This window comes from Vipera ursinii (assembly GCF_947247035.1).
Source record: "Vipera ursinii genome assembly, chromosome: Z".
Classification (NCBI taxonomy): Eukaryota; Metazoa; Chordata; class Lepidosauria; order Squamata; family Viperidae; genus Vipera; species Vipera ursinii.
In genome coordinates, this window is record NC_139517.1 from 83,329,026 (window position 1) to 83,353,659 (window position 24,634).

General features: G+C 42.2%; 1 long non-coding RNA gene across 1 annotated transcript in view; it reads left to right on the forward strand.

The window, feature by feature from the left end:
* LOC310648383 overlaps positions 1–24,167 on the forward strand; it is a 66,203-nt gene extending 42,036 nt beyond the window's left edge. The window contains exons 2-4 of the long non-coding RNA XR_014494081.1: positions 17,439–17,502; positions 23,789–23,972; positions 24,065–24,167. This is a non-coding gene — a long non-coding RNA (uncharacterized lncRNA). The remainder of the gene's footprint in view (positions 1–17,438; positions 17,503–23,788; positions 23,973–24,064) is intronic.
* The last annotated feature ends 467 nt before the right edge of the window (positions 24,168–24,634 follow it).

Consider the following 24,634-nt stretch of genomic DNA (forward strand, 5'->3'; position numbering starts at 1 on the left):
TAATATGCGTTTCTTGCAGACATATAACATCTATCTTAAATTGTTTTAAATATTGAAAAACTTTCTTCCTCTTCTGCGGTGAATTTAGTCCATTAACATTCCAGGTTAAAAATTTAGTTGCCATGTATATCCTCCAAAAGCTCTTGGACCACAGCTTTGATAGGACTAACTTCTTTAGGCCGTGCTCCTCCCACAGCTTGGCTATGAATGCGTTGTAAAGAATCTGAAGACTTTTGCTGATCTTGTTCTTTTATTTTCTTTGCTCGTTTTAAAGCAGCACGCGTTACTCTTTGCTCTCTAGGATCATCCAAAGAAATTGTAGCTTGATCTCCTCCAGCACCATTTTCCTCTGTTTCCTCCTCTTGTTGTTCTTCTTCTCCAGATCCCTTTCCAGCTTCCAGAAGCGTTAATGGGGTTGCTTTTAAGACATTATTGTAGAAATCACGCGCTTGTTTCACAGTAATCAGCCTGTACCTTTTACCTTCATGCATCACCATCAGCCCATCTGGAATCTCCCATCTGAACCTTATATCTCTTTGCTTAAGCTCATGCACGAGAAATGTATAGTCCTTCCTTCCCCTTAAAATCCTTGGAGGAATTTCTTTTAAAACCAAGACTTCTTGTTCAGCAATCACAACTTTAGCATCATAGGCAGCTTGTATAACTTGATCTCTAATTTCTCTTTTTGCAAAGTAAACCACCACATCTCTAGGCAACTTTCTCTGTCTAGCAATCCATGAATTCACCCGAAACACTTTATCCATAGCTGCTCTTATTTCAGATGCTGGCTGGTTCAATACCACTTCGAGAGCCTCAGAGATCAGCTGCTTTAAATCTTCTTTAATATTCTCTTTTAAACCTCTAATTCTGACAGCAAACTGCATCTGGTAATATTGGGCAAGGCTTAACTCCCTTTCCATTTTGTCTCTTGCATTTTCATTCTCCCGTGCTTTTACTTCTAATATAGCATTCCTTTGAGCCAAATCATCCATTTTTTCATCTAAATCTTCCACACATTCCGCCACTTTATGCACTGAAGACAAAATGTCTACCTTCATCACGCTGAACTTCTGTTCCATCCTCTCTTCCATTCTTTCCTCCAGTTTCTCCAATTTCTCCTCCATCTGTGCAAATTTATCAGCAATTGATTGATTAATTGATTCCAAAAGTACCTGGGCATGTTTATCCAGAGCATCTCGCAAATCCTTCGATGTCAGCACTTCAGGAGGGTGCAACGCCTGTAGTGATGATTGTTGCACCGGCGAGGATCCACCACTCCGAAGAGTTTTAGGGGGAGGTTTAGCCGCCATCTTTTAGTCCTCAATTATGACGCACTTTCACTTAAAGTTTAAAAAGTCCAACAAGCTCGAGAGTATAGTAAAATAATCCTCTTCACCTTTTCCTCTTGTACCGCTCTGCCTGCTCCTTTAAATCATAGTCCTTTCTTCAGGCAGGGATGGTTCGCAGACGCCTGGCTCTGCTCCAAGAAGTTCGGAGCAGAGACGACGGCCAGCTGGGAGCAACCCAGGCTTCGGGGGAGTTCAATCCTTCAGCCGCCCAAGCTCCAAGCTCAGGCGGCCCCGGAGAACTCTACCCCTACCTGGGGCCTCACCCCCTCCTCTTCTCCCGAGGAGGGGGCTTCAATTTCGCCCGAACAGCTGATCGGCGCTGTTTCGGGCGAAAAAACAAACAGCTGAGCCGCGGGCAGCCAGGGGAGGCTGTCTTCGGCGCCGCGCCGCCACCGGAAGTTTGATTGGTATTTTTTCTAAGAGGTATAAAAGTATTTCAAATATGTATAAAAGCATTTCAAATATATGTTGGAAATATAAATGTAAAAGAAGAACTTTTTTATCATCTTTTGGTAGACTTGTGATAAAGCAAATGAGGTAAGATTCAGATTTAAGTACAAAAGATTCTCAGAATATAAAAATCAAACCAGCGACTTTTCTTTTATGGACTTTTATTAATGGATTTTAGGCTTAACTTGAAATAGAATCTGGAACTTTGTTGTTATATATTGTAAGATAAGTATTGCTGTATTGAAAGCAGCAAGAATGCTTTATGCACAAAAATGAAAAGATAGCCCAATTTCTACAATGGAAGAATGGCTGGAAAGACTAATGGAATTAGCAGAGATGGCTGAATTAACTGGTTTAATCAAAATAAAGAATACATTCAACTTCTGGATTTTATGTTGACTTTGGATTTTGCTGATTAGTTATCTTTGTTGTTACAGAAATAGTGTAGCTACTTAATTATTAAGTATGTACAAAGTTATTTTATTCTACTGCACTAAAAAGTCAGATATCAATGTTTTCCTTGTTCTTCCTTCTTTATCCTATACCTCTCTCTTTTTTTATCTCTTTCCCATTTTCCCACTATTTTCATTTTCATTTGTATTTTAGATATATACAGTAATAAAAATATTTAATATGAACTAATGTTTTAATAGGAATCAACCAGCAGGAAATTGAAATCTGTCAGCCTAAGGAAACAAGTATCATTGGGAGTCTTAATGTAATGCAGTTAGGATTTTGCAGCAGGCTCTTGAAAGCCTTCTAAAGCAGGCATGTCAAACTCGTGACATCACGTGACACCACACGACATATTGCGACTTTTTCCCTATTGCCGGCAATGTGGTGGGTACAGTTTCGGTATGGCGCATCCGGCCCACAGGCCAGCAGTTTGACATGCCTGTTCTAAAGCCTCTCTCTAATTATACCTTTTGAGTTCTTTTGAGTTTCTGTTTCTCTTTTCCCAGGAATCAAATATCATTTTTGTAGTGGTTTCACATACCCCTCCTCCTTCTCTGACTGAAACCTACATTCCTTCTCATTTATGGTGGGGAGAGGGGGATATTGGTACCAGGCATTCATATTTATAGCAGCAAACAATCATCAAGGCAATGTTCATCTATTCCTTAGCATCCGAATGTTCTTACTGTTTCAGCTATCTTGCATCACAGGCAGATCTTGACTTACAGCCTGACAAAATTACAACAGACCTCCCCAAAAAGTTACTTACAACCCAGCTTCAGTTACAGCTTCTGCAGCACCCCTATTGTCATTCACCCTTATGAATGACCATAGGAATACTGCACCCTTGCCTACCTCTCCCACTCATCCTTCCTTATCAGATTCCCACAGGTCTTGGGTCTGCTTCTCTAGCAGACTCATCCACCAAGGCCAGGGGTCTTCAATCTTGGCCCTTTTATGACTTGTAAACTTCAACTCCCAGAATTCCTCAGCCAGCGTGCCTGGCTGAGGAATTCTGGGAATTGAAGTTCACAAGTCATAAAAGGCCAAGTTTGAAGACCCCTGACCTAGGCAAACATGACTTGGAGAAACATTTCCAATGCAAGGGTGAACTCATAAGGTGAATTCATAAGGGTGAATTCTACCAAGCCTCTGCTTTAAATGGGTGTTACAGTTCATAGCTTTCATATTCAAACTTATTTTTAATCATTTTGTTGAAATAGAAAATGGATTAACAATGAATTAATAGAGAATAATTCAACACTGACAATATGATCAGAAAATAATTGTAAGCTTAGATTTCCAGTCCTGCGCAGCAGCGCAGCAGTTGAAGGTTCGGGACTCCATGCCCTTCGGCTGAGTTTCTTCCTGTTAAGGGACCCTAAATGGCCGGAAGCCACCCCAAAAAGCCAGCAAAGAAGGAAGTAAGTCCTGGTGACCGTGGGGAGATGGAGGTCGATCCAATCGGTCCAGGAGAAGCCTTCCAGAAACCAACAGGAGAAAGGCTAGCCTAACTTTCAAGTCTAGCCCAAGCTGCAAGCAACCAAAGTTAAAAGCACAATTTTAAGCTGATTGTAAACAGCATGTTTGAATCTGGGTAAGAACATCGATTTTCTCTATCCTACTTATCAACTTCCCTGAAGAAAAAAATCCCAAGAAGCCAAAAATTTCTGAAAGTGAAGGGGGGGATTTTTGCCCCACCCTTTTACTAATGGAAGTGGTGAATTAAACCTTTTACGGAGGACCAAAACATATTGAAATGAAATAAAATTACTATAAAACCTAAATTTGGGTAAGTTTGAAGTTACTGAATGGTTAAGATTCTCATTTTAAAGGCAATTTGTTCATTTTGAAAATTTGGAAAATAAACCAGTGCTGACATCTAGTGGTGGATGAAGACTACGACAGCTATGGCTTTCATGCAGGACTTGGCAAAATCTGGAAAAAACTAATCTCTAATTGTGACCTTCAAAGCTCTAACAATAAAGAACAGCTGTGACAAAAAAGAAAACAAGATTTTCAACAAAAATGAATGGGCAAATGCCTCTCAGAAAGATATTGTATTTGACTTACCTTTTATATCTACAGTAACACCTACAAGAATATATTGATTAAGAAAAATACTGGGCAAAAGAAAAAGGCTAAAATGAAAATTAAGAAAATAGATAATGGGGCCTATCAGAGAGAATATTTAAAAAAGAAACACCTGTTCAAATATGGTTAAAGAAATAGAAAAATTTTGGATGTGAATTTGACTTTAATAGGGAAGAGCCCCTCAAGTAACATAGTACTTTCTTTTTCTTCTTTTTTTAAATTTTATTTCTTGATATGAGTAATATAAAAGAGTTGGAATGGCTTATATAAAGGAAATGTTCTAGATATCTAAAGATGATTGACTTTAAGACAATTAAAGGTAAAGGTTCCCCCGCACATGTGTGCTAGTCATTTCCGACTCTAGGGGCCGCTGCTCATCTCCATTTCAAAGCCGAAGAGCCAGTGCTTGTCCGAGGACGTCTCCGTGGTCATGTGGCCAGCATGACTAGACGCCAAAGGCACACGGAACACTGTTACCTTCCCAACCGTAGTGGTCCCTATTTTTCTACTTCCACTTTTACGTGCTTTCAAACTGCTAGGTTGGCAGAAGCTGGGACGAGTAACAGGCGCTCACTCTGTTACGCAGCACTCTGGATTCGACCCGCCAAACTGCCGACCTTCTGATCGACAAGCTCAGCGTCTTAACCCACTGAGCCACCGTGTCCCTTTAAGACAATTACAATGGATTAAAAAATGTTTTGAATAAGAGTTAAAAGACTAGAGGACTAGATTTATTAAATGGAATATTTAAAGATTAAATATATTTTTAATTGTGGTAAAAAAGAATGAAAACATTTTGGAAATAAATATGTATTAGCTTATAGGAAATAGGGATTTTAAGTACCATGCTATCTTTTTATTATTATTTTTTTATTCTTATTCTTTTTTCCTTTTTAGTCTTATTTATTCCTTAAGAAAGGTAAAAGTATTGGGTTGGCTTACATGAGAAAAAATAGACTTAAATATTTAAATGTAATTAACTTTGAGAAAATCTTAACCAGTAAGAATGTTTTGAACATTATGAGAAAAACAGATGTAAACAAGAACTGTAAACAGGATCTATGATGATACCACCAGAATGACTAGATAGAAAAGGATGTGATTATTACCTGTAGAAATATTAGAAATATTCTCAATCATCATTCATTAAAACAACAAGAATTGTATTAATTTAAGGTTGTTAAAAGAGAACATTATGGGAAAAAGAGGAAATAAAGTAAAGTTATTATGTGGATTATAGATTATAGAAATCAACTGTTAGTGAATGTTTCTTAAATGTAAACCCAGACAACACACTGTTTACTGAATATTAAGGTTATTATGTTAAAAAAATAATAAAACATATTTTTTAAAAAAATAATTGTAAGCTTAATACCGATCAAAATGAAGGAAAACTGAGGGAAAAGAGCTATATAATATTAATACAGAGCTCAACGCCTTAACATAAATCTAGACTGCATAGAAAGATACTATTCCATTTTTAATTTTTATAGTATAAACACTTGAATCCATTCTTTAAATACAGGAATATGCATTTATTTCTATCTTCATAATATTTGCTTGATGCAGCTAGACTTCTTCATATGATATCAATTCCATTTTTTTCTGGAGTACAACTCAGTATCACATTTACATATTGAACTGCTTTATGTTCACACAGAATGATAATATCACATATAAAGATTTGAACCAGCTATCTCCCAAAAAATAAAAATAAAGATCATGTGAGTCAGTGAACCTGATGTCTCGCTTTGACAACAAAAGTAGCCAACTATCCAAATGTTAAATTTTTATTTGAGATAGATCAATACACATACAATAAGTTTCGCTGGTGAATGAATGCATTTTCAAATGCTCTAGGATTCATTCTCTAGGATTTGAAGGAGGCTCTACAGGTCATATAGCTCTGTTATATTATTCAGCTTCTGACCTTCACAAGCCTGGAACTGCTGCTTCCTTCTGTCTTTGATTCTTCTGTTCCCCTGTTCCTCTTCAGATAAGGAGTCTGTTGTGTGTTAGGTTTTTGGAAACAGCTATTCACATATTTGAACTCTTAACAGTTCTGGCAGGAGTTTTAGTGGCAGGATTGTTAGGTTCAATCTGACTGGCTGTACAAAAGTATATAAGCTTGCTTGTATGCCCTAACCCCTCAGTACAGATAATGACTGCTAATAAAACATTAGTTTGTTTGTACTCATCTCCCTGGCGTCTTCTCTACGTGTCGGAACCCAATACTTAACAGAGTCCTCATGGTATTATACAGACAAGAAAAAAGAAATGGAATTATAAGATGGATAAACTAGCCTTGTCTCAATTTCCCACTACAGTTTTACAAAAAATAAAAATAGAGGGCCTTTTCCTCCATTTCTTTCATCTCTCTTTTCCTTTTGTATATAATAAATGATATAATTCAATAAATCTATTCATAACTTTGGAAATATTTCAAATAAAATATCTGAATGTACTTAAAAAAACAGTTGAAACTTGCAGTTAATATCAGCTAAAATACAATCTCATTCCAGCTGCTATTGATTGATGGGTTTATGTTAATGAAACCTTAGCAATTGGAACTTTACATATTTTTAAGGAATCCTATACAATCCCAAAGGAAACCAGAATATTTCAGTTTAGCTATTATATAACAAAATATCTATGTGTTTATTAATTTATTAATTAAAAAAGTTACTTATACAAAGCTTAGCCTGGAAGTGGAAGAAATGGAAGCATAACTTATAAATATATGCCATATTTTAAAAGCTACTTCACTCTTTAGTGCTATAGAAATATTTATTTATTTATTTATTTATTTATTTATTTATTTATTTATTTATTTTTGGGACTTATATGCCGCCCTATCTCCCGAAGGACTCAGGGCGGCTAACAACAATAAAAACAACAATACAAAAGTTAAAAGAAATTAAACAAACAGCCCCAAAATAAATTAACTAAACAATTAAAAATTAAAACATTTTAAAAACCCGTCGTCAATCCAGGTCAGCCTGATGAAAAAGGAAAGTTTTGAGGTCATGGCGAAAGGACCGGAGATCCGGGGCCATCTGGAGCTCAAGGGGGAGTTGGTTCCACAGGGCTGGCGCTCCCACAGAGAAGGTCCTCCCCCTGGGGGTCGCCAGCCGATATTGTCTAGCCGACGGCACCCTGAGGAGGCCCTCTCTGTGTGAGCGCACTGGGCGATGGGAAGTCGTCCCCGGCAGCAGATGGTCCTGCAAATATCCCGGGCCTAGGCCATGTAGGCCTTTAAAGGTAAGTACCAGCACCTTAAATCCAGCACCTTAAATAACTACAAGTTTGCTGTGCTGAACTGTACCCACACAGCTAAATATATTTTTTCATCAATCCTTTGAAATGTTAATTAATGACACAACTATGCTGCAGTATACTTCTTTCATATGTATTACATACTTGGATTAGACATCAAAGGGGTTGGAGCTGGTTTTTACTTTAATCAACAGTAAAAACCTAAGGCCAACCTGGACTGATGAATCAAACGTAACAGAATAACTTCTCTAATCTTTACCGTCTATATGTGTTGATGCCCTCCACCCCTAAGTTAAGAAAGATTGCCCTACAGCAGGAAAGGAAAAATGTTTCAGCTGCTGCCATGATTTTTCTTTCTGAAGGCCAAAAGTGATGATGTAATATACACAACATTGTGATTACCTGTACCCTCTTTCCCAATATAATTTTGAGGTTTTACTTTAACAAAATGAAAAGCAAACCAACTTAAGCCTCTGTTAGACCATCATCTATCCTTTTTTTGTTTCTTGTTCAAAAGTCACACAGTGATTTCCATTATTAGTAATACAATAAGACCACAGAAAGCCCTGGGCTACTGATCACCTACTTCACCACAAAGTTAATCAAACTTTATTTCCTGCTATAAAATTCTACATATCCATTTTTCAGGGAACCTCAGATTCATGTTAGTACTTGAAATAAACCGCTTGACAAGATTATCATATCCAACATTCATCATAAAAATGAATACATTGTATGGATTCAATTCTCAATGTTTAATAATACCTGTTGCCAGCTTATGGAGTTTCCTTATATTTCTTTCTTTCCGAAATTCCAGATATATAAAGGGGTCATTAACTCTGGTTTGTTTGTTTGTTTCCTTCCTTTTACTTAGGTTTTCCCATATAATCTTAATGTTCTATTAGCATTTCCTTGCGTAGAGTATAAAAACAATTTGGCCTAAAAAAAACCTCCATGAGGAGAAATACACAGTTAACCCCCCTGAGACATTTACATGAGTTCTCCTGACAGACGCTTGAGAAATGCTACACTAACCCTGTTGAATAGAGACCTTCATGGTTTTTATGTCACTTTAACTTACCATTTTTCCTATTTCACTGGTTGTGTCTTACAGACAACAAGTAAATTGACTACAGGAGAACTTGATTTTATGTAATGCCTTTCAGTCTCACAGAATCTCAAAGCTATTTAAAAAGTAATGGGTTGTTTAGTGATTGTACAGATGAATATAACACTCATCCTGCATTTTCCAATACTCAGTGCCTTGAGACAATATCACATTAAAACTGAAGATACTGGAATAGTCTACTTGTTTAAAACATTGATGTAATTTGATGAGATATTACTTATCTTTGGAGCTATATTTTGCAACAAAAAAGAACAGATCAATTCTAGCCAAAAACAGAAGTACTGTAACGTTCCTATGTAATCTAGAGTCAAAATTGAATTAGGTTAAACTGAATGTCACATATAAAAAGACACTGGAAGCCTGGGCTATAAATCTTGGCTTCTTCACCAGATAAGAGAATATTTTGAGTTTCCAAAAGCTGGATTTATTTTACTTTTGTTAAAATGGAAACTATACTTACATCGTATGTTCTATAAATGAATATCTACTTATGAGAACTCTACTTTTGCAGCCCCATAGAGGTGGGAGCTCTATGGGGTTTGCCTACCCAGAGGATATCTGGTCCACCTCCAGGAACAGAGTTGCAACCCGTCGTGAGAGGGCGGGGGGCGGCCCGTCTCTGGGGCACCCGACTGAGTGGCAGTGAAGTTGGGTGGGGACCCAGATATCTGTCTCCATGTTCGATCCTCCCATGGACAACTAATGGGATGCCTATCCTGGACTTCCTAGACTCATGCGACAATACACTAGCACGGACTTGTACGCCCTCAGGGGTGCCCCCCTCTCCTGGGTGCGACCCGCCTCCTTAAATACTCGTAACCTCAATGACGGGCCCGAGTTTTGGGACCCGGAGAGATGGCTGGGCAGGGGCAGAGGCCTTTAATACAAATTTAATAGAAGGCCTCTGATTACTTTTTTATCGAAATTTTTTATGGGGTTAGGGAGAGGGGTGGGAGATAGGGGTTGTTTGGCTATGGGGGGTGGCCAATCAACCATGGCTCAGGCCAGACTTGGGTCCGACCGCTCGGGGGGAGAGCGGGGTGTGGTTGTCTCCGGGGCTCATGAGCGGGTCGTGGGATTACCGATTCCCACGATGGGGAATGGCAGCAGGTGGATAGACAGAGGGCCGTATCGTTACCGGGAGGGCCGTCTCTGCTATTTGCAAGCGGTTGGGCGCTCCGACCCTCTGCTTCTTCCCCGAGGCTCCGGGAGCGAGGATGTGCAGCCTCCTGAGCTCCGGCTGGTGTACCTGAATGCCAGGTCCGTGGTTAATAAAGCTCCCCTCGGTAGGGATTTAGTTGAGGGTGAGCACGCGGACCTGGCTTGCATCACGGAGACTTGATTGGGCCCAGAGGGTGGGGTCCCTTTGGTTGACCTCTGCCCACCAGGCTTCCGGGTGCTACATCGGCCACGAGCTCATGGTAGGGGTGGGGGAGTGGCGGTGATTATTAGGGAGACCTTATGTCCGCGGGAGACCACCGTTTCTCAGATAGTCGGGTGTGAGTCTCTCTTTGTGAGATTTGGTTATGGGGCGCAGTTGGGCTTGCTGCTGGTGTACATTTCGCCTAGTCACGCAGCAGCAGCCCTGCCCGAGCTGCTCGATACCCTCTCGGGGTTGGTGGTTGAGTTTCCCAAACTTATAGTTTTGGGAGACTTCAATCTACCATCCCTGGGAGGTTCATCTGAACTAGCTCGGGAGTTTATGGCTTCCATGACGGCCATGGACCTGACGCAAGTAATTTCTGAACCAACTCATGAGGGAGGCCACACCCTTGACCTGATTTTTTTTATCTGGACGGTGGTTGGATGATCTTGGTGGGGGCTCTCCATTTATTATGCCCCTGTCATGGACCGATCATCATCTCCTGCGGATGGTCTTCCGTTTTGCCACCCCCCGCCGTGGGGGTACGGAGCCAATTAGATGGTTCCGCCCCAGACGCTTAATGGATCCTGATAGATTCCAAGCAGCGCTGGGGTCCCCACCTGCCTCCATTGCTCACAACTCGGCGGATGCCTTAGTGGAAGCCTGGGAAAGGGCAGCCACTGAGGCACTTGACCGGGTTGTACCCTTGCGGCCCCTGACCCGGTGCAGATCCCAGCGAGCTCCATGGTTCTCCGTGGAGCTCCGGGAGATGAAGCGTCAAAAACGGGGCCTAGAGAGCTGCTGCAGGTCTAGCCGAACTGAATCCGACCGGTTGCGGTTAAGAACCTATATTAGGTCTTATCTCGCAGCGATGAGGGTGGCGAGGTGTAATTACTTCTCCACCCTCATCGCGTCCGCAGATAATCGCCCGGCCGCCCTGTTTAGGGTGACTCGCTCCCTTCTTAATCAGGAGGTGAGGGAGGATCCCTTGCAGGGTCGTGCCGAGGAATTTAGTCAACATCTGTCGGATAAAATCGCTCGGATTCGGACCGGTTTGGACTCCAGCTGGGCAGAGTCTGGCGATCAGGACACGGGCGGTCTTGTCAACGTTATCTGGGAAGAGTTTGATTCTGTGACCCCTGATGAAGTGGACAGGATTATGGGGAAGCTGAGCTCCACCACATGTTTATTGGATCCGTGCCCTTCCTGGCTGGTTTATGCAGCTAGGGAGAGGACACGAGGCTGGCTCCAGGCGGTTATATCTGCTTCTTTGAGTGAGGGTTATTTCCCCACCGCCTTGAAGGAGGCGGTGGTGAGACCTCTCCTCAAGAAGCCTGCCTTGGACCCAGCTGTATTGAACAACTTTCGTCCAGTCTCCAACCTTCGCTTTCTTGCGAAGGTTGTTGAGAGTGGTGGCGCGTCAGCTCCCTCTGGTCCTGCAGGAAGCGGATTATCTGGACCCTTACCAATCGGGTTTCAGGCCCGGGTACAGCACGGAGACAGCATTGGTCGCTCTGGTGAATGATCTCTGGAGGGCTCGGGATAGGGGACATTCCTCTGTCCTAGTCCTATTAGACCTCTCAGCGGCTTTCGATACCATCGACCATGGTATCTTGCTGCGGCGTCTCAGGGGATTGGGAGTGGGAGGCACAGTTCTTCAGTGGTTCTCCTCCTATCTCCTGGGACGCTCGCAGTCGGTGTTGGCAGGGGGGCAGAGATCGGCCCCTAGGTCTCTCGTTTGTGGAGTTCCTCAGGGGTCGGTTCTCTTGCCTCTCCTGTTCAACATCTACATGAAACCGCTGGGTGAGATCATTCGTGGTTTTGGAGTTGGGTATCACCAATATGCTGATGATACCCAACTTTTTATTTCGACCCCAAACCACCCCAGTGATGCCCTCGCTGTGATGTCCCGTTGCCTGGAGGCGGTTCGGGTCTGGATGGGGAGGAACAGACTTCAACTCAACCCTGACAAGACTGAGTGGCTGTACATTCCGGCATCCCGGGACATTCAAAATGTTCCATCTCTTTCTATGGGGGGTGAGCTGTTACCCCCCGTGGATAGGGCTCGCAACTTGGGAGTCCTCCTAGATTCACGACTTACCCTGGAAGATCATGTAGCAGCTGTGACTAGGGGGGCTTTCGCCCAGGTTCGCCTGGTGTGCCAGTTGCGGCCCTATCTGGACTGGGATGCCCTGTGTACGGTCACTCATGCGCTCGTGACCTCTCGCCTAGACTACTGTAACGCTGTCTACATGGGGCTTCCCTTGAAGACCGCTCGGAGGCTCCAACTGGTACAGAATGCGGCCGCGAGAGTTGGGAGTTTCCCGATACTCCCATGTTACACCTTTGCTCCGCGAGCTGCATTGGTTACCAGTTGTCTTCCGGGTGAGGTTCAAGGTCCTAGTTATGATCTTTAAGTCCTTACATGGCATGGGTCTGGGTTACCTCGGGGACCACCTGCTGCTGGCGTCAACTTCCCTCCGCCTTGTGCGTGCCCACAGAGAGGGCCTCCTCAGGGTGCCTCCGGTCAGGGAATGTCGACTGGTGGTCCCCAGGGGGAGGGCCTTCTCTGTGGGCGCTCCAGCATTATGGAATCAACTGCCGGTTGAGCTCCGGATGGCATCTGACCTCCGATCCTTCCGCCGCGGGTTGAAGACCCACTTATTTGAATTAGCTGGTCTGGCCTGATGGGGGAATATGGGTTTTTAAATTGGTTTTTTAGTATTTATTATGGTTGTTTTAACTGGGCACTGGTTTAATTTTCTTTTAACTTTTGTATTGTTGTTTATGTATGCCCTGTGAACCGCCCTGAGTCCCTAGGGAGAAGGGCGGTATACAAATCAAATAAACCTAAACCTAAACCTACTTCACTCTCTTCTACACAGGTGAAACTCGAAAAATTAGAATATCGTGCAAAAGTTCATTTATTTCAGTAATGCAACTTAAAAGGGGAAACTAATATATGAGATAGACTCATTACATGCAAAGCAAGATAGTTCAAGCCGTAATTTGTCATAATTGTGATGATTATAGCTCATGAAAACCCCAAATCCACAACCTCAGAAAATTAGAATGTTACATGCAATCAATAAAACAAGGAGTGTACATAGAACAATATCGGACCTCTGAAAAGTATAAGCATGCATATGTACTTAGTACTTGGTTTGGGCCCCTTTTGCAGCAATTACTGCCTCAATGAGAATGGCATGGAAGCTATCAGCCCATGGCACTGCTGAGGTGTTATGGAAGACCAGGATGCTTCAATAGCAGCCTTCAGCTCTTCTGCATTGTCCGGTCTCATGTCTCTCATCTTATTTATATTTATGCCCTGTAAACCGCCCTGAGTCCCTTTGGGAGAAGGGCGGTATATAAATCTCAATAAATTAAATTAAATTAATTAAATTTCTCTTGGCAATGCCCCATAGATTCTCTATGGGGTTCAGGTCAGGCGAGTTTGCTGGCCAATCAAGCACAGTAATCCCACGGTCATTGAACCAGGTTTTGGTGCTTTTGGCAGTATGGGCAGGTGCCATGTCCTGTTGGAAAATGAAGTCAGCATCCCCATAAAGCTTGTCTGCGGAAGGAAGCATGAAGTGCTCCAAAATCTCCTGGTAGACGGCTGCGTTGACCCTGGACTTAATGAAGCACAGTGGACCAACACCAGCAGATGACATGGCTCCCCAAATAAACACAGACTGTGGAAACTTCACACTGGACTTCAAGCATCTTGCAGTGTGTGCCTCTCCATTCTTCCTCCAGACTCTGGGTCCTTGGTTTCCAAATGAGATGCAAAAGTTGCTCTCATCAGAAAAGAGGACTTTGGACCACTGAGCAACAGACCAGGTCTGTTTTTCTTTAGCCCAGGTAAGACGCTTCTGACATTGTTTGTTGTTCAGGAGTGGCTTGACAAGAGGAATACGACATTTGAAGCCCATGGCCAGGTTCCGTCTGTGTGTGGTGGCTCTTGATGTACTGACTCCAGCCTCAGTCCACTCCTTGTGAAAGTCCCCAACACTTTTGAATGGCCTTTTCCTGACAATCCTCTCCAGGCTGCAGTCATCCCTGCGGCTTGTGCACCTTTTTCTTCCACACTTTTCCCTTCCACATAACTTTCTATTAATGTACTTTGATACAGCACTTTGGGAACATCCAACTTCTTTTGCAATTACCTTTTGAGGCTTTCCCTCCTTATGGAGGGTGTCATTGATGGTTTTCTGCACAACTGTCAGGTCAGCAGTCTTCCCCATGATTGTGATTCCTACTGAACCAGACTGAGAGACCATTTAAAGGCTCTGGAACCCTTTGCAGGTGTTATGGCTTAATTAGCTAATTAGAGTGGGACACCTTGAGCCTAGAATATTGCACCTTTTCACAATATTCTAATTTTCTGAGATTGTGGATTTGGGGTTTTCATGAGCTGTAAGCCATAATCATCACAATTATGACAAATCACGGCTTGAACTATTTTGCTTTGCATGTAATGAGTCTATCTCATATATTACTTTCCCCTTTTAAGTTGCATTACTGAAATAAATGAACTTTTGCACGATATTCTAATTTTTCGAGTTTCACCTATATATGACAAATACATTGCATTGGATGATTTGAGGATTCACAAAATGTATGTTGAAATTTTAAAATATGTTCCACTAACAGAATGGCAGCTCAAATCAAAGTATACAAAAAGATGCTTTACTGTGAGACATCCCTTAAATCACCCAAGCATATCTGAAATTGCTTACAAGAAAGACTTAAGAATTTGTTTTACCTTCACAATTATACATGCTACCCATGTTTAAATGCTCCATTGTACCTTATTAAAGTCCATAGCTATAACGTACAAAGGATTTACTATTATGCTTTCTAAAAAGTTAAATGAGGCCTATATTTTGTATTTTGTTTTTCTTCCAAAAACCTTGTGGATTCTGCAAGAAATCACAGATCCAGGTATCCAAATGTACATTGATAATTGTTTAGGTAATCCTGCACATATTATACACTCATGAAGTTCTTTTAGAATTATTTTTTTTATGTTGGAGTACTTTGTGATAATCAGAAGTAAGATTAGGGAAAGAAGGAAAAAAATATTGGCTTCATGCCTAGAATGCTGGGTAAAAAAGTCAGCAAACACTGTTGACATCAGGGGAGGCAACAGCTTTATTTATTTTATTATACCAGAAAAACTGGCAAATGTTTGTTCTGATTAAAAAAGTAACAAATTTCCAGGCAGTTTTACACATAGGATGTAAAATTAGCCAAGGGAGTGCAGTGTGTAACATCTGTGAATGATATGAAGTATTACCTTGAAGTCTATGTCTTCATATTCATGGCCATCAGAACTAGTTAGCTAAATTGGGTTGTATTCAAAATAAACAGTAATATAGTGTTTGTTCAAACTTCCAACATCAACTTGAACTATTTTCCTGTTAAATATACTTCCATTATGTATGTTTACAGCTGTATACTAAATACATAGAGTGTATTAAAATATGGCATGATAGCTGTCTTCCGGTATGGGGTACCACAAAAATGAGAAGATCAACTTATTTTCCAAAGCTCCTAAGGGAAGGAGAGATGCTATGGATGGAAGCTTGTTAAAGAGAGATCCAATCTGGAACCAAGGAGAAATTGCCTGACAGTGAGAATAATTAATCAGTGGAACAGGTTGTTTCTTGGAGTTGTGGGTACTCCATCGCTGGAGGTTTTCAAGCAAAGATTGGTCAACTATTTGTCTGGGAAGGATAAATCAGTCTCCTGCTATGGGCAGGGAGTTAGCCTAAAAGACCTATAAGTTCTGTTCTGTTCTGTTCTGTCCTGTCCTGTCCTGTCCTGTCCTATCCTATCCTATCCTATCCATTGATGTATTCCAAGCAATGTGTGTATATATAAAATAGTTAAATTTGATTGGAGTAACTTAATTTCATAAAATTGTACAGCTCTGTATGCTTTGAGTTTCTGATTGAAAATTAAGATACTATATGTATCAAATAAATATTCAGAATATATTAGGCAAGCTCAGAATCATTTTAATTTCCTCAAGGTAGACTTGATAGCTCTTATTTATTCTTGTTTCTTTTTTCAAAAGTCTCCAAGAATCTTTGCTATTATATTAAGCTAATATAATTTCACATACCAGAATAAGTGAAGAAAAAGTGTGTTTTACTCTTTTGGTGGGGAAGGGAAGAAAAGAGAATAGTGGATTTAGTAATTGATGGCTCTGCCCTTGAAGTGATTTTTGTGATCAGATTTAGTTCACTTTCATTATTTTAGGAGCGGTGATTAGAACCTGTAGATGTATTGCTGTGAATTCCATTGACCTTCATCTAGGGCAGAGGTCCCCAACCTTTTGGACACCAGAGACCGGTTCTGTGGGAAAAGGTTTTTCCGTGGACCAGAGGGTGTGTGGTTTAGTGTGCTGCCTTATCTCATGGATGGGGGGCTTTGTTTGTGCAGACTGGTTGCTGGCATGCCACAGCCCAATACTGGTCCATAGACCAGGGGTTGGGGACCCCTGATCTTGGGCCAATTTGGCTTGACCATAAGTAGACCAAATTCTTGTGTGTATTGGTAGTATGTAATAAACTTCTAGTGCTTTGAACTCAGCTCCTATTTCACTAACTATTAACATTAATTGGCAGTAGTGGAGAATAGTCCTGTCCATGTTTCAAATTGTGATTGTTCTTTTCACTAGTTCTTGGTTTTAAAACTAATTTGTTCTGAGCTATAGTTTAAATTATGGGCCTAAAGCTTTAATTTGACTTTAATAAACCAGTTTTTGTCAGGTTTATTAAATTCACTTGGCTTTATAAAGAGCACCCACAGAGACTTATGAATATGCAAATTGGAAGTGTGGTTGAAAAAGAATGAAACTAAATTACACCTATAATAAAGATGTAATCACAATTTTAATTATCAATTAACATTTAAGTAACTTGATTAGCATATAACAGGAAGAAGAATCCACTAGAAAATTAGATTTCACTGTTAATTAGGATCTGCAGAAGCTAATTTAGGGTTTGAATTCAGAGTAGTATAAAAGATGATCAAGTGTTACCAATTATGTAAATTATCAGTGCTATATACAGCTTTTAATAAGAAAATAAAATAACTGACAATGCATCACTGGTTTCCTGCCATTCCTCCTCTGGGTTTGCTTCCTCTAACCTTAAAAATGAGGCTTCAGTCTCACTTCTCTATCAAAAAATAGGCCATTGGGCCTATTTCACTGTCTTGAAGAGCCTCAGTTTAGCATTATCACTTATCATGCCTCTCAGTTTAGCATTATCACTTATCATGCCTCTTTTTCCTTTCTACTTATTAGATAAGCTTTATGGAGTATCAGAAGGCATGATGCGATCAGAATGTGATGCAAGTAATGGCTAGAGGTAGGTAGATTTAACATTTAATCTACAACCCTAGTATTCTTCTTGACATCTCAGACAAAGTCAACAGATTCTGCCACCTACTAAGATAAATTCTAGATAAGTACATTGAAAAGTTAAAGGGAAAGAATAGTGATGTCAACCAGATGGGCAAAAGAAATGGGGGTAGAATGCTTACAAGTAAGAGTAGTCAAGGAGGTATTGGTCATAAATTCTCAATTTTGGCAGCAGTATTGTTCTCAGGAATTTAGGAACTAGTCAGGGGAAATGAAATGACATTGGGGGTGGGGGGAATCACCAACAGGCTATCTTCAGCAGACCTATAATGGATATGAAATTTCTTCATTTTTTATTATTTTTCCACCTAAAAGATTTCAGTTTGTCAATTGAATTGTACAGTGTATATATATTATGTTATGTATTCACATATTATTCACATTGTTATGTATTCATTATTCACATTGTTATGTATTCACATATTATTGTAATAGAGATTAACAGGGCTGAGGTAAAAGCCGCGGCAGCTTTTGACAGCTGTCAAAGGCTGCCGGACAGAACTACGCAAGCGCAACCGACTGACAGTTCTGCACGCGCCACCACTGACAGCTCCGAGCTGTCAAAACCCGCCGGCTCCGATTGGGGGAGACAAACGGCGCAGGAACCAGCTCAGCCCTGATTGGCTAACCTGTTGACAGCTGCCAGTATAAATAAGAGTCATGTCTTCTGTTGTTTGCCTGGTTCGGAATAAAAAGTTAATCGTTCAACTTGCTGTCTCGCCTGCTTCTTAATTAAAGCACTGGCGACGAGGATGGGATGCCTGCTTGCCTAAGCTGAAGTCACTACCTAAGGGGAGAAGAGATTTTTTCCCTTAGCTCGAGCTAGTCACTCGCTGAAGTCACTCGGAAGCCGAACTTCCATATAACGCAAGCAGCTGCACCCACGGCTCACAGACAGCATGACGAACCATGGCCACATTCGAGAGTTCAACACCCGCCACCCAGAATGCTGGGAATCTCATCTGGGCCAGGTAGAAGGATACCTGGTGGTAAAGAAGATTACGGACGACCGGGCCAAGGCAGCCGCCCTCCTCTGGCTCAGCGGGCCCGCTGTCTATGATGCCGCTGTGGGAATCTTCACTCCTGAACCGATCGCCACTATCTCCTACGCCGATCTCACCGAGGGACTGAGTAAATACTTCATGCCCATCAAGTCAGAACTCTTCTGGAGGGTAAATTTCGCCCGAAGACTACAGCTTCCTGACGAGCCAGCAAATGACTTCATAACCCGGGTCAGACACGCCGCACGGCGGTGTCGGTTCCCGGACTTAGAAGACCGAATCCGGGACCAAATCGTCATAGGGCTCAAAGATGAGCGGCTGAGGAAGAAGCTGATCGCCAAGCCAGAACTGACAATGACTGATGTGGCGAGGGAAGTCATTGCATATGAGGACAGCCACGGTGACAACCGACGTTCACCTGACAGCGGGCCCAGTGGGTCCGTGCACCAAGAGGACGGCGGTTTCAGCGGTCCCGAAGATGGCGACGTCTCCATGGACATTGATGCGGTACAGCGGCGGTTCGAAAAGCTCAGGCTGCAACGCAACTACAGAGGGGGACCTGCCAACAATCAGAGGGGCGCTAACTTCCAGCCAAACAGGGCTAAGTGTGCCAGCTGCGGCGGAAGCCACCCAAGAGCAACGTGCCGGTTCCGCAGTGCCAAATGCCACGGGTGCGGAAAGACAGGTCACCTCAAAGCCGTGTGCCGCAGCCAGAGCCGAGAAAATCTGCATGAACTGGAGGTGACGCCCGCAGGTATGAGCCAACACACACCCAGGGCCAGGCACAGTTCCAAACCCCTAGTGCTTAATGTGAGGGGAAGGGCGGGGGAACACACAGTCCACAGCACTCTTAAGCCCAAAGTCAAGGTGGACGTTCTGATTCATGGAATTCCCTGTGAGATGGAAGTGGACTCTGGGTCCTCCGTCTCACTCATTTCGTGGCAAACCTACAGGGACATTTGTAACCAAAGTAGAAAACGGCCCGCGCTTCGACCCACCAAACTCCGCCTAGCTGACTTTCAGAAAACGCCCATTAAACTCCGGGGAAAAGCCTCCGTCCCCGTGGAGTTCAAACAATTTAAAGGATCCCTCCCTATACTAGTGACCCAGGAAAACAGAATCAGCCTGCTAGGATTAGACTGGTTTGAGGCGCTAGGGATAGCGTTGACAGGCATCAACGCCATTCAGCTGTCAAACTTAGAAACCGTCTGCCTTCAATTCGCGGACGTCTTTGACAGCTCGCTAGGGAAGTACACAGGACCGCCTGTATCGCTTAAACTAAACCCTAATGTAATGCCTGTCAGAATCAAGGCAAGAAGAGTTCCCTTCGCCTTGAGAGAAAAAATAGAAACTGAGCTAGACCGATTAACTAACTTAGGAGTCCTAGAACCAGTAGAAGGGGCAGAGTGGGAGACACCCATAGTGACCCCAATTAAACCAAATGGCCAAATAAGATTATGTGCCGATTATAAAGCGACCCTCAACCGTGCATTAAATGCCCATGCCTACCCGGTCCCGGCTGTCAAAGACATCCTCGCAGCCATTAAGTCAGGCGCCATTTTTGCCAAGTTAGACTTGGTGCAGGCGTATTTACAGCTGCCTGTCACCCCTGACACCGCCTTAGCTCAGACAATCGTCACCCACAAAGGAGCATTTAAAATTAACCGCCTTCAATTCAGCATCTCTGCAGCCCCGGGGATCTTCCAAGAAATCATGGAAAAAAACACTTAAAGGGATCCCCGGGGTCTGTCCATATTTCGACGACATCCTAATTGCAGGGGAATCAGAAAAAGACCTAGCTGACAAATTAACTAAGGTGCTCCTTAGATTCAGGGAGGCTGGCCTCAAATTAAAACGAGACAAATGCTCCATCGGGGTGCCTTCAACAGAGTTTTTAGGATTTAAAATTGATGCTAAGGGAATTCACCCCACTGAAACAAAAATTAAAGCCATTAAAACAGCACCAACCCCTAAAAACAAACAAGAACTTCAAGCCTTCCTAGGGTTAGTTAATTTTTATCATACCTTCCTGCCTCATAAAGCCTCCATCGCTGAACCCCTACACAGGCTATTAGATAAAGGCAAACCCTGGAACTGGTCATCTGAGCATGATAAAAGTTTTAATCTACTAAAAAACTTACTCTCCAGCAATGCAACAGTAGCCCTGTTTAACGAACAGCTGCCCTTATGTCTGGCTTGTGATGCCTCCCCCTACGGCATCGGAGCGGTCCTAAGCCACTTAACTAAGGAAGGAACGCAGACCCCTGTAGCGTTCTATTCCAGAACGCTGTCAAAACCTGAGCGTAATTACGCTCAGATTGATAAAGAGGCTTTAGCTATAGTGGCTAGCGTAAAAAAGTTTCATGACTACCTATACGGCCGACCCTTTACCATTTTTACGGACCATAAGCCCCTATTAGGACTCTTTACAGTAAACAAACTAACCCCACAAATATCTCCCCGCATCCTGAGATGGTCTACCTTTCTGTCAGCCTATTCGTACAACTTAGAATACAAGCCAGGGAAATCCATGGGCCATGCTGATGGGCTTAGCAGACTGCCCCAACCGATAGTCGACCCAGACCCAGCACCAGCTGGAAAGATACTGGCTATCTCAGACCTGCCTGAATGTCCATTATCTGTAAAAGACATCTCTGCAGCCACTGCTGCAGATAAAATATTAGGCAGAGTCTTAGGCTATGTCACGTCTGGCTGGCAATGCACACCCCCAGACCCAGAATTCCAACCTTATATTTTAAAGCAAAAGGAATTATCCACCCATCAGGGGTGTCTATTATGGGGCAGCAGGGTAATCATACCTGAAAAACACAGACTCAAGGTGTTAGAGAGCCTCCACGAAGGTCACCCTGGGACCGTCAAAATGAAGGCTCTGGCCAGAAGCTATGTCTGGTGGCCAGGATTAGACAAGCAAATTGAAACACATGTAGCCGGCTGCTATTCCTGCCAACTTGTTAGAGCCACCCAGCCACAGGCTCCCATACACAGATGGGAAACTACAAAGACACCCTGGTCCCGTATCCACATAGACTATGCAGGTCCATTCCAGGGACAATCATTCCTAATAGTCGTGGATAGCTATTCGAGATGGCTAGAGGTGGCACCAGTGACTAGCACAACTTCAGCAGCCACAATACAAGTTCTAAGGGGGTTGTTCGCAACACATGGGCTTCCAGATGTAATAGTCTCCGATAATGGCCCCCAATTTACTTCCTACGAATTCCAGAGTTTCACAACGGCGAACTCTATTAGGCACACCACCACGGCTCCTTTTCACCCATCCACGAACGGCTTGGCAAAGGTGATGGTGAAATCAACCAAAGAGGCACTGCGGAAAATCATCTCCGGCAACTGGCACCGCAGACTGGCTCAATTCCTTTTATCGCAACACACCACCCCATGCACAACTACTGGAAAGTCTCCAGCAGAGCTTCGCTGGGGCAAAAGACTAACTACCAGACTGGACCGTCTACATCCTGACAGATCCCCTCCAGACCCAGAACTGCCCCTCCAGCATAGAACTCTCAGCACAGGGCAAGCTGTCTGGGCAAGGAACTACGGGGGGGCAACAAATGGACACAGGGGGTTGTCATTGAACAAACTGGTCCCCTATCATACATCATAGACACAGGACACAATTCCCACATCCGCAGACACATCGACCAACTCCGGCGGCGCAGCCCACAAAATATAGGGGAAAGGGGGAACGACGAAATGCAGGCAGAAGCCCCACCGCAAACACTTTCACGCCAAAACCCCCCCGATCAGAATGTACCACTTCAAAACCCCACTCCAAACGACGCTGGAACGACGGAACCATGCCCCATGACACCTGAACCAGTCCTCGAGATGCCTGGGGAAAAGGAACAACCAGCTGAGACAACACCCCGGCGCTCCGAAAGGATAAAAAGACCCCCCGCCTACTTACAAGACTTCGAATGGGGAAACCCAAAAAAGAAACAGTTGGGGAAAAATCAACACAATCAGAGGGAGGGGTAAGGGGTGTTATGTATTCACATATTATTCACATTGTTATGTATTCATTATTCACATTGTTATGTATTCACATATTATTGTAATAGAGATTAACAGGGCTGAGGTAAAAGCCACGGCAGCTTTTGACAGCTGTCAAAAGCTGCCGGACAGAACTACGCAAGCGCAACCGACTGACAGTTCTGCACGCGCCACCACTGACAGCTCCGAGCTGTCAAAACCAGCCGGCTCCGATTGGGGGAGACGAACGGCGCGGGAACCAGCTCAGCCCTGATTGGCTAACCTGTTGACAGCTGCCAGTATAAATAAGAGTCATGTCTTCTGTTGTTTGCCTGGTTCGGAATAAAAAGTTAATTGTTCAACTTGCTGTCTCGCCTGCTTCTTAATTAAAGCATATTGCCTTAAAGGTAAAAAAAATTTCTGAAGTGATTTCTCTTGGTCTGATTTTTTTACATCTGAGAAACCTGGCATTTTTAACCGGTGCATAAACATTTTATATTCACTGTAGTTCAACAGCTCCATCCCAGAAGTAAATACAGCTTGAATAAATCACCACACGATTTGTTTTCATTTGTAGAGCCATATTAGAAACTGCCAAGAGAGTTGACCTTCCCTCAGAATCCTTTCTTTCCCATTATCTTCTATGGATTTTCACTTTTATCCTTTATCCAATAATGGTGTCCATCTGCACCACTACACTTTCACTGGAGGAAGAAATCAGACAGTACCTGTAGCAGCTGCAACCAGAATCATCTTTTATATGGTTGCATAAATCAGCAGAAGTCTTTATCTTAGGTTGAAGGCCTTCATAGTTGAAAGGTGTAGTATTATATATAATAAACTCACATATTTCATAATGGAACGTATTTATTTTGCTATTCATTGACTTCTCTAACTAGATTCCAGTACACCTGTCTCAAAAATCCTTCTAGTACTTACTCTGTTTAAGATTTGAGTCAATATCTTTGCCAGCTTGCCAATTCAAGGAAAGAAAAAGGAGAGGAAATGTGTTTACGTGTATTTTACAATTCCAAGTGTAAGAGGATAAATATTGTATATAGTTGTCTAATTAAAACATAGAATATGTATTCAGTTTTCTCAAATAAGTTTCCACTTACTCCATTTGTGTTTCCATTCTAGATAATATTGTATGTTGTTCCATCCTCTTGAAATTGCTTAAGACAATTGATAAAATTTGTTTTCCTGTTAATTCTCTCTTAGGAGATGGGGATGTCAGAATTATGAAAGCAATGTCACACATCATGATGAAAGCCTTGATTTTTTAGATGCATATCCTGTGGATACAACTGCCTGCATTTCAAAATTATACTTTCCTGACAACTCTTCAGTTGCATAGAAAGAATGAAATTCACAACAGAGGCGAAGTTCACAGCTTAAATTAATAGTATGAAATATTTGCAATTCTCTAATTTATCTGTGATACCTTATCAATTTGGTATAAAATCAAGATCAATGTCATCCTTTTATATTTTTTAGCTCTAAGCGTAAATATGATGTGTTGGAGCGTGGAGACATGGAAGAAAAAGGACAAATATGTGAACATGCTGAGGACAAAAATAAAATTTGTCTTAATTTAAATGTAGGTAAGTTATGTTACATTAATTCATAACAAGTTAATTAAGAACGCTGTATATGTTAAGTTTATTAAAACGATACACATAGTCCATTTACCTTAAGCCAGCTTCCTCTTTCTTCTTGTCATTTTAGAAATTATAGGTTGGTGGCATTTTCTTTTTCTATTCCAGACCTATACATTTTGAGACTGACATATAGCCTTAGCTTAAGTTGTTTATTCATGCAGTAGAACATGCAATTAGCCTTCATAACAATTAGACAGAACTAACTGGTGACAATCTTATAGTCTCTTTCTATGCTTTTCATGAGAAGATTTGGCAGAACTGGACAAGAAAGGCATCAGAAATTAGTAAGCAGTTTATCAAACAAATTTGATTTCTAAATGGGAGAGAGATTTGTAAAACTATCATTTTTATTTTAAATACTTAAATTTTTTAAATCATATAAGCCATTTAGTCTATTTTTCTAAAA